The following is a 14,692-nucleotide window of genomic DNA, read 5'->3' as shown; positions in this document are numbered from 1 at the left end:
TTTCGTCATTTTAGTTAGCTTTCCGGCTCTTGTTGGTTATAAAGACCTGTTATGCTCTCTGTTTCTATGAGCGCTGCTATATCCAAGAAGACTCTTTGACTGTCCAGGGCCTATCCTTTCAGAGAGTGTTTTTTGAATGGTATCTCTTGGTCTCTCTTGTTGGGACCTTGGTTATTTTATTTTCCTATTCATAGTGATGTTTGGGACTCTCCACCTTGGGTACTCTAGCTTGTTTCTTGAGGTAGCCGTTAGAAGGCTCTCTCAGTGGATTCTCGGTCCTTTTTCTCCCAATCTCTCAGGTTTTGTAAGGTTTCCAATGGCTTCAGATCTTTTCTGTGTGATGTATGAGCGCGAGTGCAAGTACGGAGCTCCTTACTTCTCCGCCATCTTGCCCCCTCCTCCCTTACGGTGTCTTTTCAAATACTGTCTTATTCACATGACTGGGCATATGCATTGTTGGAAAAGGAAATCACACATGTCACATATGAGAAGGTCTTTCAGTGTGAATCACTGGAAATTACCTCCTGAGGCAGGAGGTGGAGCAAGGTGGAGGTCTAGCCAGTCTTACTCTGTAAGAAGTTACAGGATGTACTCGGTAAGAACATTATTGTTTCCAAAAGGAAAGCTCTGGAATCACTCAAGAGATTGAATAGTATTTGTCTGAGGCTAAGGAGAGTCACTAGATACCTGTGATTAATTAAACATTAATTTTGAACAATGATGTTTTTAAGTGTAAGTATATTCCATTCACTACTTATGACACGGTTTACTAAAATATTTGTGTTGTTTATCTAAAATTCAAATTTTACTTGATATCTTATATTTTTATTTGCTAAATCTGGCAATTTTAACCCTATAGAATATGAAAGAGGCTATCTGGATCTGATAAATTTAAGAGAAGTACTATTATTATATTGATTTAATTATATCAAAACATCAATGTGATTCAGACAGCATGCCTGATTTGTATAGTATTGTCTAAAAGTTTCCAATTTCTTCTTTGTGCCTAGGAAATATTTTTGCAAACTTTACTATTCAGTTCAAGACATTATAACTCAATTCAGGGCACACAGTTATTCTAAAAGTAGTGTGTAACTAGCTATGGTTACTAATTATACTGTTACCTAGTAGTAGACAAAGATCAAAAGTGTAAGTAACAAAAATAAGGTTTTTCAAATGAAGAATGGATAGAAGAGTTACTCTAATTATGAAGTAATTATGGTCCAAAGTATCTTTGTAAACCAAGCTAACCACAACTAGCATTCAAAATACACGAGTTAAAAAGCGTTGGCTGGAAGAAAACACAAATGGTACTAAGAGATAAATCTGTTCATTATGATTGCCTTTTCAGGATTGTAAATAATAGCCTATTTAATACACCATAATCTCAAAAGTACAGCATAGAATTCAGGTTGCCGATTTATATCCTTGTTTCATCACTAGTTTCTTCGGGTAAACTTAACTTCTCTAAGTCTCAATACCTCTTCTGTAAAGTGGGGAAGATAGTATCGACACTGTAAGTTGTTTTGAGAATGAGTTACTCCAAGTAAGACATTTAACCTAATTCTGGCACACAGTGGGCACACAATTAATATTGTCCATAATGATGACAAAGAGAAAAATGGTTAGAAGATAAGGATGGTGGCATTGATACTGAAGTTAAGATGCACCAAAAAAAGAGGCATAGAAATGCTTTCAGTTCTTATTCTCAGACTGATGTGGTTTTCTTTCTTATTCTTCTAGTATTCATGAGAATTTCTAAAATTATGTAACTTTTATAATCAACCAAACTTAATATATTAACTGTCTCATCGATAGATAATCAGAGTGCATTTCTGTACAGCTTGAGCACAAGAGGTGTCTATGTCCCGACCAATTCCCTCAGTCTAATGTCTAAACTGCAATCATGCCTTTAGAAAGATAGTATATATGTGTTAGTTGGGGAAAAAGTACATACATATATATAATGTCAGTTGTGTTCGTTAGTATTGCACACAGGCATCAGATAACTTAGCTGATGCTTAACGAAGGAGAGAAATAGAGGACAAGATAATAAGGTTTTCATGGAGAAAATCAAGAGTAGGGGGCTAACAAGGAAAGCTCTGACATGATGTAGACCTCTTGGTCCTGTTCCCCCACCCACTCCTTTCTACCCAGACCACTGTGATTTTCTGAAGTATAAACATGAATGTACCCTTCCCCTACATGAAGTCCTCCAATGGATTCTATTACCGATAAAGTTCACTTGGCAAAATAAAAAAGGGGGTGGGATTTCTCAAGTCCTGGAGACTATTTGGAATAATGACGCATGGAGGAGGAAGGGCTGGGATTTGGGCCACATAGTTGGAGATAAAAGAATAACATGATTCACGACTTTGCTTTCTACAGTTCTCAAGAGTTATGATGCCGTGGAAATGATGACCTATTATGTTTAGTTGGTTGCAAACTATTCACATATTTTTTCAGCTTTCAATTCTTTGTTTTCCTTTTCCTTAAGTTGGGTTAGAAAGCCAGTGAATATGTGGGAAGTAGCTCTTTATATCTCATATGTCATTTTGACCTAGAAACCGCTAAATATTTACAGCTTTCAGCTTCTCCTAATTCCTAACCTTCCATAACATTCAATGACTTTTATATCACCTCAAAAACAATAATCCTGGATCTTTTTCTCTAACGAAACTTCCTTTCATGAATGCCAGTTCTGTAGACATGTACTGGGTCATCCCCCAGGCATTGCAAACTGAGCATGTCCTAATGGCAACTCATGATCTTCCCTTCCATCAGCCATAGCCCAGTGTGAACCATGTTAGAAGACTGGAAAACCCCATTCTTATTTATTTCTCTCCACACAACCCACAAAGTTCTGCATTCCCAGTTCTCCTTTACCATTTTAGTCCTTGGTAGTCTTCCTTTTTATTTTTTTCTTTTTCTTTGCAATGCAGTTTTTTATACCACAGAAAAAAAATGTAAACTCCACCCTTGGAGAGTATCCTCATTTTTTCACAATGTAACAACACTGCTATATATTTAACAGATTCCATTTGTACTTTCCTAAATTAGCCCATTTTATGCTTTGTAGGCTAACCTCATACAAACGCTTCTTTTAAAGAGCAGATGAATTTCCTTAGCATTTTATAATATTCAGCCGAACAAGGAGGTGGTTTGCCTCCAAATTTTCCAAACACAGAATGTTTCTGTTAATAAATAAATGCATATCTCTAATTTGGGAATCCTATTATTTCTAGGCAAAGAAACCGAATAAAAAAATTGGTAATATAGGGATGCCTGGGTGGCTCAATTGGTTAAGCGTCTGACTCTTGATTTCGGCTCAGGTCATGATCTCATGGTTCATGAAATGAAGCCCCACCTTGGGCTCTGTGCTGACAGTGTGGAGCCTGTCTGGGATTCTCTCTCTACCCTGGCCCCCGCTTGTACTCATGGGCTCTCTCTCTCTCAAAATAAATAAATAAACTTTAAAAACCCCCAGATAGTGACATTATTCTAATGATTTCAAAATAAATGTCAAAATAAATGAACTGGTCAGCTACAAGAATTTATGCTTTATTCATAAAGCTTTACTCTTCCACCCTCTGAATTACAGGCTTTTTATGACAATTTTCTCATGACAATTAGGCAACACTTTGCCATCTGAGTTATATGTATTACCTTTTTCCTCTTCATATTTTACCCCAGGAAAACTCTACATATTGTCCAAGGCAGATGAGAAAGCTGTGATGGGATGATACTTTGAAACACTGCCCATTGTGTTCTTTGTCAAATTTTACTTGTACTCTGTGACCTTCACCAAGTGAGCTGCAAGATAGAACTATTTCTGTACTCTCACGAAGTTCTCAGGAATTTGTGGAAAGAGAAAGATCCATTTACTGTAAGGGTTTTGTCCCTGGTGATAAGAAAGGTGGGGTTCTCAGAGGAGGCATCAGTGATTCCTGGACTGGATAGGAGCTGAAGATGTGAACATCCCTGCAAATGCCGGCAATGATGATTCACTGTACCCAAGATGGTGACTAGATGGCATACAACTGAGCAAATGACGGCGTGGTACACATGATGGTGCCAGCAACCAGAATCCTCTCCTAAATCATTCCCCACGCACCAACCCAGGTGGCCAATCTACAGAATTTAACATTCTGGAATTTAGAAGCCACCTCAGGAAGAAAGATGGTGAGATCACAAATTAAAGTGAGTGCCCCTAAATTTTGCCCTCCTTCTGGAATCTTTCTATTCAAGACTACTCAGACAAGAATAAAACACTGGCCTTATCTCTTATCTCAGAACTTTTTTCAAGTTTTATGGAGAAATAATTAGTAAACAACACTGTATAAGTTTAGGGCCTGCAGCATAGTGGTTTGATTTATATATTTTATAAATATTTTATTTTATAAAATGATTATCATAGTAGGTTCAGCAAACAATCACCTTCTCATACAGATACAACAGAAAGAAAAGAAAAGAAAATATTTTCTTCATGTGATAGGAACTGTTAAGATTTACTCTCTTAACAACTTTCCTGTATATCATACAGCAGTGTGAGCTATAATCACCATGTTATATGCGCATGCTGTATTCTGCACTGTTCGTGGGAATGTAAATTGGTGCCGCTATTTTAGAAAACAATATGGAGACGCCTCAAAAACTTAAAATGAAAACTACCAGATGATCCAGTAATACCACTTCTGGGAATGTATGCAACGGAAACAAAAACATTAGCTCAGAAAGATATCTGCACCATCATATTCATAGCAACATTATTTATAATAACCAAGACATGGAAACAACTTAAGTGTTCCTAAACAGATGAGTGGATAAGGAAGTTGTGGCATATATATACACACACACACACACACACACACACATATGTCATCTTTGCCAATGCTCTATGACCTAGTGTTGGGGAACTATAAGTAAAAACAAAATCTCCTCTCAGTCCAGGAAAGTTCTCCACAAAGGCAGAAGAGAAAGAAAACCATTTGTTTTTGAATAATCATTAAGCCAGATGTTGTACATCACAAGCAATCCACCAAAGGCCAAGACAGAAGAAATCTCACCCTCTTCTAGAGCCAAACAATTACAACCCATTACACACATATTCTCAAGATAAATGTGAACTAGTTCTCAAGAAAGAGGATTTGACAGCACCATTTGTCACACACAGGTCAATCTAAATTCACCAAGTAACTGGGGTGACCATCTATGTTAGCTAACTGACTTTATCCAGAAGAAAAAGAAACTCAGATCTGTTTAATAGGAAATAATTTTATAACTTGGTGTGAGGTGTGTGTTGCCAAAGTTAGGCTCCCATCATGCTACAGAAACAGGGTCACAGTCTTCTGTGATGATTACTTTCCAAATAGATGTCTCCCATATCTTTGAGATCCTTATTTAGCTTTTAGTAAGATTCATGTATATTTCAAAATGACAGAGAAAGAACTTACCAATTTTCTAAAGTAAATGCTCTAAGAAAAGGGGATGGGAAGTCTCTTTGTCTCTTATTTTTAATTTTTATTTCCCCTACAACTGGATAAGTCATTAAATGCTCTAAGTCCTTGTGTCTGCATTTATAAAAGGCTAATTTGTATTTTGTAGTCTCTAACATACATTTTATCTGTACAGTTCACATGACTATCTTTTTTTCAACTTGATGTCATCCACAAATTTGTTAAGTTGCCTTCTAAGTACTCATCTAAATATATCATTGAGAAAGAGGAAGGAATCCCTGAGATTCTGGTCTGACGCTCACAGCTACACCGTGATCTTCTCTTATTGAACAGAATAGCAACATCAGACAAGGTCACTCTAAGAGTGTGATAAAGTGAATCAAAGCAAGGTCACTGTGTTAGCCACAAAATCTGAAACTTCCTCCTCCCCTAGCTAATCTGAGTGACTGCTGCTTTTTTTTTTTAATCATTATGGCTTTATCCTATTTAAAAAAATTTTTTTATAGTTTATTTTATTTTTGAGACAGAGTAGGAGTGGGGTAGGAGCAGAGAGAGACAGAATCTGAAGTAGGCTCCAGGCTCTGCGTTGTCAGCACAAACACAGGGCTCAAACTCATCAACTGTGACATATGACCTGAGCCAAAGTCGGACGTTCAACCGACTCAGCCACCCAGGTGTCCCTATCTTATGTTCTTTTTATAGATAAGATTGATTAAGGTACCCAACCAGACAATTATTCATTTCCTGATAACATCTAAAGCCCCATTTCCTTAGACTCTCTCCAAAATAACTCAGCCAAAACTCAAATCCTAGCGTAGAATGTCCCTTAACAACGTTTTACTGCAATGGCAACAAGTAATAAACCCATCTTTTTCAGCTACATGTATGTTGCTAGTGGTCTTTGGCAGGAAGGAATTGACATCATTGATTTAAAATGAATATGGAACAGGACAAAACCAAGGGCAGAGTCTGTGAAACAACAATGGAGCCTTCACTGCTTATTGTCATTGGTCCTTTAATCAGTAACTTTGGTCATGGTTATTTAACTCAGTACATATCTACCTGACTATACAATTATTCTTTTTATCTCTTTTTATTTTCTTCACAAGGATATCAACAGACTGTTTCGAATTAATTTGTCAGACTATTTATGTAATATCCAGGACATTGCCCTGATATTTTTTTTCACTTTTTTTTTAAATTTTTTTTTAATGTTTTATTTATTTCTAGGAGAGAGAGAGAGAGAGAGACAGCGTGAGCAGGGGAGGGTCAGAGAAAGAGGGAGACACAGACTTTGAAACAGTCTCCAGGCTCTGAGCTGGCAGTCAGCACAGAGCCCGACGCGGGGCCGAACCCACGAACCGCGAGATCATGACCCAAGCGAAAGTCGGACGCTTAACCGACTAAGCCACCCAGGCGCCCCTTTTTTTTTCACTTTTGAATGATTTATGTGCGTGTGTTTATAACGTGTGTTTATAAATTGTGTATCTACATAGTTGGGGGCTGGGGTAGGAAAGGTGATCAAAGTTGTTTGGTTTGTCAGTGTTTATTAAACTCATGTCAATACTTACTGTCTCCCTATATGCTACTCAATATGACACCTTCTCCTTGTTTGCCTGTCTTATTATCACCTAAAGTATCTTAAGTTTCTATTTTTTCCTCCACATTTAGGCCTCAATTCCTTTATTACATATTTGTGCTGTTCTTTGGATGTAAAGCTGTTGTTACTATTGTTTAGTAAGTAAAATGACTTGTTGAAAGGTTCTCCTTCTTTCTATCATGTTAAGTCTGCAGTATCTATTATAGTCAGTGGAGCTAACAGAATTCCTAATATATGTATGCTCTGATTATTATGAAGAACTCCGAATTAACCTTAGATTTTTTTTACCGAAATTAACACATTAGATGCTTAAGAATTGCCTACTTCTAAAACTAACTAGGAAAGGATCAAAATTCCATATAAATGTTCAATGGAAGTAACATCTCTGGGAAACCACCCCCAGGAGTAGGGAAACAAAGGGAAAGGTTGGCATTATGACATCATAGAGTCCTGGAGAAGGGATGAGTGAGGCTGAGGCTCGGACTTACATAGAAGGTACCCTGGCAGGCTGGTTCTGGGGTCTCTGAGGGAGCGCACTGAGGTCAGGTCTCCAAGGGATGGAAAAACTGCAAATTGGATCAGATGTGGATCCTACAGGGAACTGTCTCTGCTGGGGTGAAAAGCATTGCTGGTAAGACACTCGCAGGAATGGGAAATACATACAAGCCCACAGAAGGGAGAACATCCCTTCTCCTTCGTCCAGCCGGTGTGTCCCTATTGCCAGAGCCCAATAGAGAGCAGCTGGCCAAGAAGAAACATCCGCAGAGTCTCAGCCCCAGCACCATAAGCTGAGTCTATACGGTGGGTTTGAAACCCAGAGATGATAGCTTAATGACTGTACAAACGTTGTCTCAAAGATTCATGCCAGGCTTTTGTGCTTGTCTTTGATGAAAGCCCCCCTCCTTTTTTTTTTTTTTTTTTTTTACATGTTCTGTCACTTAAAATAAAGTTTTTAAAGTTGTTTTGCCTAATGCTCAAAGACATTTGGCTGTTTCCAGTCAGGGTTATGATTTCTAAACTTACATGGTCACTCTCTCCCCATGGCTTCCTCTTGACTAACAAATTTTCCTGGTAGGCCCTAAGTAAACACAGAGGGACACTTTCCTTCACTGCTCCCTCTTCTTTCTGAAATATGTTACCATAAATTTCCACAGGGTGACCTATGCACTCAAAAATCTGTTTATCTCCTCCTGATTTCACCTCCATGAAGAGAGTACCTTGTATCCTTAACAGTATATATCTTTTGATTATGTGCAGAATGTATGAATGAAAACCCTGGCTAGCTTCTGGTAAGGTCTTTTCCTAGCAATAAATAAAAAAGCCCCTGATCCTATTTCTTACAGAAAATATATAAATTTTTTATATTTAGTCGTTTCCTCGCCTTAGTTTCCTTGTATTAAAGCCCTCTACATTTTTTCTCTCAAAGCTTAATAATTAAATATCCATTCTTGTGATTTTTGTCAATAATATGCTCCCCACCTCCAAAACATATACTTTTATTTTGTTCCTAATTCAGTTTCTAGGTTTCCTCTCTTCCCTTGCGTTATCTTCTCTGCCTAGGCTCCATCTACACTACCTCTATTATTTTTATTGTGCAGAGTTTTATATTAAATTTTCAGAGACTCTCTACTTCATTTCTTTTTTTCTCTTGGGGACTTCAGACAAAACCTCTTCTTCAGAACTTAACATCTGTCATCTTTCTTTAGCCAGAAGGGTCTTCTCCCTGCTGTATTCTTGCTGCCCCTCCTATGTCTCCCTGTAGTCACTTGTTTTCTTCAAGTTCTTATTTATTTACTATTCTCATACCCCTACCACGTGGGCCCTATCTCCCAACCACCCCTCTATTTCTTTATCATCATTTGGTTTTCAGTAATTTGAGAAATAGAAAATAACATACAACATGACACTGACTTGCCTTTCCTTCCTTATAGGTAAGACAGTTCACCTCACCAGTCATGCTCAGTCATTTTTGAACTCGACATTCATATCTCATCTTTAGCTTTTACATATCCTGGCTATAATTCTTCTCTTCTTCAAAAAGAAATGAAAAGCTCCTGGCAGTTGGAGAACCTCATCTTCCTCTTTCCACAACTAATACACAAATGGGTTCCCCAGTACCAATCTCAGCTGGCTTGCCATATACGAGAAGTGCTAAAATAATGCAATATTAGTGATAAAAGAGAACAAATTCTGCATTGTGCAAGAAAATTAAATCAGCCCAAAATTCTCAAGTAACATAGACCTATTTTTTTCATGACACAGAACAAATTAAATCAAATATCTCTAATGATATAAATTTAACATCAACACTTCCAATTTCCAGGGTCTGGATTTCTATCTATATGACACTGTGTTGTAAAGCCTTTTGGTTTTATTCTATTTGAATTAATAATTATAGTACTTTGGATTTTCCAAAATCCTTTCAAATATTTGATTAGTACAGTACTCTTTATACCATGCAGAAAAAAATATATTATTTCTATTTTATAGATTAAAAAATAACTGGAAAAATCTTCAGTGATCTTCAAAGACACAAAGATATGATAAAATCGGATTTAAATTTAGTTTTCCTAAGATATTACCTTTCAACTACGAAAGGAGTTGCAGTATCCTTGCCACATCATGCCTGCCTTGCTAGCAAGATCCCTACACAATTTAAGAAACAAATTGACTTAAAAAAATATCTCACTAGACACTGTTATAAAACTCTTATGTATTCTTCCAGAAGGCTCTTTGGCAGTGGATATGAAACATCATAAATGTTTTCTTAATTTTCAACCTAATAATTCTACTTCCACAAATCCATTTTGGGAGAATAATCTGAAATACAAAGATTATTTATGAAAAAGTATATCCAGTGAAGAATTACTTATAACTGAAATCAAACTATAGCCAAAAGTGGTGGAAGGTTAAATAAATACAGTAAATCCACAAGGTAAAATTATGAACAGCTATTAAACTAAGCCCCATTATGAGTTTATACTACCATGAAAAATGATTATTCTATGAATGCTAATTGAACAGAATAGGATTCAACTTTATAGGTAAATTATGGTCACAGCTACCACATATCCTCATTCAATATATCTTTTCACTTGTATACATTTAAAATGCTAATTTTTAAATTTTGTTTTCTGAAAATGTATTATTTATGTTGCTGATATGGCAATTAATGTTGCTGGTAATGGCATTTTTTTTATACTCAAGGAAAAATACATTGCAAAATTCATGAAAAAAACTCTGGAATAAAAGTAAAAAATGTTAAATTTATTTAGATAAAAGTTATTTGGGGATAATTTTCTTCTTTTACCTGCCTATATTTTTCACCAAATCTATAATTTAGTAAACAATAACAAATACTTCCAGTGAAGGCTCCCTGGTGTCTAGTCTCTCACATAAACCAAATACCTTTTTTTATCATTGACCTTCATTCTGACACCTTTATTAATATAGCTATTATGGAAACATTTTAAGCTGGAAATATTTTATCTCTCTCTATGTTTTTATTTTATTTTTGAGAGAGGAGACAGAGTACGTGTTGGGGAGGGGCAGAGAAAGAGGGAGACACAGAATCCAAAGCAGGCTCCAGGCTCTGAGCTATTGGCACAGAGCCCAACATGGGGCTCAAATTCACAGATGGTGAGATCATGAACTGAGCCAAAGTCAGATGCTTAACCAGCTGAGCCACCCAGTCGCCCCTTATCTCTTTTAATTAAGTCTTTTTATCTCCCACAGTTTTCCCTCCCACTTTCTTCAATTTAAATTCTCATCTTATTTTTTTGTTTGTCTTGATTTGTTTTGTTTTGTTCTGATATGCTTCCCAAGACTGCACTAACTTAAAAACTTTTTATTCTATGTGCCCCCTTCTGCCTTCCTCTTGGAAGCCATTCTCCGCTCTAGTCTCCCAGGTCTCTAGCTTCTTAATTTCTCATATGACCTCAAAAAGTGACCTATCCAACCCTCAAAATTCTTTAATGCCAGACCTCAGTGCTTGGCACCCCATGATATCAAAGTACTGGGAGTCTGTTTTCATGAGGAAATGAGGAATCTCCCCTGAGGAAGTTTACATTAAGTGGGCAAAAGATACTGCCTATGTCTGTGCATAATATTATACCCCAAATTAGTGGAAATCATGTATTTGTCATTTGGACATGTCTCTTATTTCAGTACTCTTCTGGAAGAATACTAGTAATAATAACAGTACTTTTTCTCTATTAGACATTCATAGGTGCATATGATGCCTCTCTGAGCAAGAGAAAAGGTGTTTCCTAGACTATATATACAATTATATAATTTTGTGTTAGGGCAAAGGAGAGTTTGTCACCTAGGATGTTCACCTAAGTTTGTAGCTAGCCAAACTTCTAATTAAACTTAAATCATTTAACTTAAATGATCTTAGATCTGAAGCTAGAGCACAAGTTCCATTACCATAAGACTGCTTGAGTAATGATAACAAGTGACAAGTGCTAATCAAAACCTAGATAAGAAGGTTCATCAAATAATACCAAATCCCAAACAACTATAATGAATAGGACAGAAGAGTCAAAGTAGTAAAATAGGTAGAATATAAAGTGCTATATGACTTTAATAATTAAATATTTTTAAATATCCTTCTAAGATGGATAGCTTGAAATTAATATTTCTTCAACCTCCACAGAAATTCAGGTTCTTAAAAAATCAGAATATATTTGCATCCACCAAGAACAACATGGCAAAGTAGTTAGTGCATTCACTCTGAACCAGACTCAATTCCTTCTTGGCTCTGCTTCTTGGGCAAGTTGCTTAACTTCTCTGTTACCAATATGTAAAATGGGACTAATAAAAGAATCAATTATGTTAATTGAGTAATTAAGTAATTACAACTTTCTTAGAGAAATGTCTTAGAAGGTTAATTGTGCCATTTCCAAATAGGTCTACTTGACATAAGAATTACTTTTGAGCTGATTATTTTTAAGAAACTGCAGACACAGGGGAAGTTCTGAAAAAATAATAGAAGTTACCCTTTTGTAAGGAGAATTTACATACTCACAGGAAATCTCCCTTTGTGTCTTTTTCTCTGTACCAGGAAGAGAAGGACGCTCTAAATCACAAGAAACTCTTATCAATGGAGGAGTTAAATCTACATAACAGCCTTGCTATTATTTACTGTGCTTTCCCTGATAATGTTACTTAACCCCTCATCTCCCAACATCTTTCTTTTGTCTTAAACTGGAGAGAATATTTAAGGTGGTGGCTTGGGCCATTTCTATTTTCCTGTTTTCCTGAGGATATCTCATACATACATGAGGTATACACATTCTTAAACTTGTTTGTTTTTCTCTTATCAATCTGTCTTTTATCACAGGGATGTTTCAGCCAAGGACCCAGAACAGTAGAGGATAAATTATTTTTCCTCCCCTACACCTAATACATAATGAGTACCAAATACATTTTGCTAAATGGGGGGGGGGGGGAAGAAAGCTTGAAAGAAGGTCAAGGTTTTGTTCTATATAGATTTTTATCCCACTGGTTGAGACCCTCATCCACAAGGTTCTGGGCCCAGCAGTGAATTTGTATTATTGGTACAGTCTATTACCAAATATGGCAAGATGACTGTTGTGCGGTAAGTTTTATGTGTTAATTTGGCTTGTCTATAGTAACCAGTTTTAGGGGAAAAAAATTCTCTTTCTCCTAATACTCAGCTAGAAGCTCTGCAACAAAAGGTAAATTAACAAGAGAAAAACAAACAGAAGTTTATTAATACATCTACCTCATGTATATATGGATGATACTCAGGGAGGTGGCTTAATGCAGGTGTAAGTACCATCTTCAGCTAAAGGCAAGGAGAGAGTGTTGTAGGGGAAGCTAGTTATGCATAGCTAACCGTGAAATATATAGTAAACCAAAGGAAGGTTTGTTATGCACATACATACGTGCATATCCTAATGGTTGTCTTTCTCTGGTGGAATCCTGAGTAATCAGTTGTCCAAAGTGCTGAGTCAAAGAATGCATTTTTGTGTCAAATACAAAATCCTTTGGTAGAAAGGTAGAAAATGGACCAACTCAGAGGAAACTGTTCCACCACAACTGAAATATTGCAAGGATCTAATATAAAGGTTTTTTTGTGGAGTGAATGATAATTGCGAACATTTTTATGCAAAACACATCATTTCCCTTGAACAATTTATAGCCATAATTGAACTCATAACTATCAATAGACTGGAACAATTTATAGACATAAGTGAATTCATAACTATCAATCGACTGGAACAATTTATAGACATAAATGAATTCATAACCATCAATTGACTACTCGGAGAAAACTGCTACAGGTGCCATCCATGAAGTGATGGTTGATTGAGTTTCCTATGGGCAAGGAGGTGGATTGGAGGTGGCAGATAAAAGTGGATGGAAGTAAATCACCACTGTTGAACTTCACTACCCTGATCAGTCACCTGAATTACACTTGTTAGGAGAAAACAATCAAACTGACATGCTTCTGTAAACTTCTAGGAGTCAAAATAACAAAATACACATCTAAGATGCAGAAGTAAACTAGGGAAAGCAGCAACATTTCAGTTTTATCTTCACCTTTGAAGGCAGAACACAACAAGTGAGTTAAGTCCCTATCCTCGTCCAGAACAGACTAAGGTCAGTTGAAAGTCATTTGCGTCTAAATTACTTCTAGTGTGAGAGTTGACCATGGGTTTAAATTCTCTTAGTAAAAAATTTCCAAGTATAAATGACATTCACTAAAAATAAAGTTATGGTGGAATAATATTGGGATCAAGAGATTATGGAAACAATACTTTAGAACAAAAAAGAAGTCAAGCAAATAACAACTAATTCTTATGACTTGGCATATGTTCAATTCCAGGCCTTTTCAGTGTGCTAAATTTCATGCTATCTAAATCATTTTATATTTAGCATTTAAAAATCAAATCCAATGTATTTGGTATAAGGTAGATAAATTTTCTGATAAAAATTGTGATTAATTCAAATGTTTCCTATTCTATTAGCTTTAAACTACATGTATTGTATACAAAAGTAAATTTACCAATAAAGCTGATTTTTTTCTTAACAGGAACTGCTGACTCTTTCCTACCAGAGAAACAAAAGGAAAACTTGCTTTCTTTGATGGAAGAAAAAAAAAATACCTACATTGTCTAAAACCCCTACTTTATGTCACAAAAAAATAAAATCTGAAATTGAAATCAAAGGAAAGGTATTTGTAGAAACTTTTAGTCTTTTTGAAATATTCAAATTCCAAAGGAACTAGACTATTTTAAAAGGAAGAATGCAAGATCAAAGTCATGAAGCCAAAATATCACCTCATATAAAACAGGCCACCTGAATTAGTATATTCCCAGAGTTTAAATCTGGAAAAAAAAAAAGAAAAAGACACAATGCCAGCTACAAAAAAAGTCTGGAACAAAGTTACATATTTGCAGGTTTTATGGAAACCCAAAAAGGGCAATTTGTGTGCTTTATAAAGTATGCATAACCAAAAGTTACTTTCACAGGTATGAAATGAAACAGGTTTCTACAAATCCAAAGCAGTTTTTGTCCTTAAGTGAAAAAAGAAAAAGAAATTTTTGATCACTGTATGGTATAGTTTATCTTGTTTTGTTTTATTTGTAACAAAGCATTATGCAAG

At 36.0% G+C, this 14,692-nt stretch overlaps 1 long non-coding RNA gene across 1 annotated transcript; it reads left to right on the top strand.

Moving 5' to 3' along the window:
• Positions 1-7,518: 7,518 nt before the first annotated feature.
• LOC120219648 lies at positions 7,519-14,174 on the top strand. Its single transcript, XR_005525345.1, has 2 exons — positions 7,519-7,857; positions 14,120-14,174. It is a non-coding gene; the product is annotated as an uncharacterized LOC120219648 (long non-coding RNA).
• Positions 14,175-14,692: the final 518 nt, after the last annotated feature.

The sequence above is a fragment of the Hyaena hyaena genome, unplaced genomic scaffold (genome assembly GCF_003009895.1).
Source record: "Hyaena hyaena isolate Hyena2069 unplaced genomic scaffold, ASM300989v1 scaffold_636, whole genome shotgun sequence".
In the NCBI taxonomy this organism is placed as follows: Eukaryota; Metazoa; Chordata; class Mammalia; order Carnivora; family Hyaenidae; genus Hyaena; species Hyaena hyaena.
Note: the sequence above shows the minus strand (reverse complement) of the source record. Positions and strands in the feature narration are given on the sequence as shown.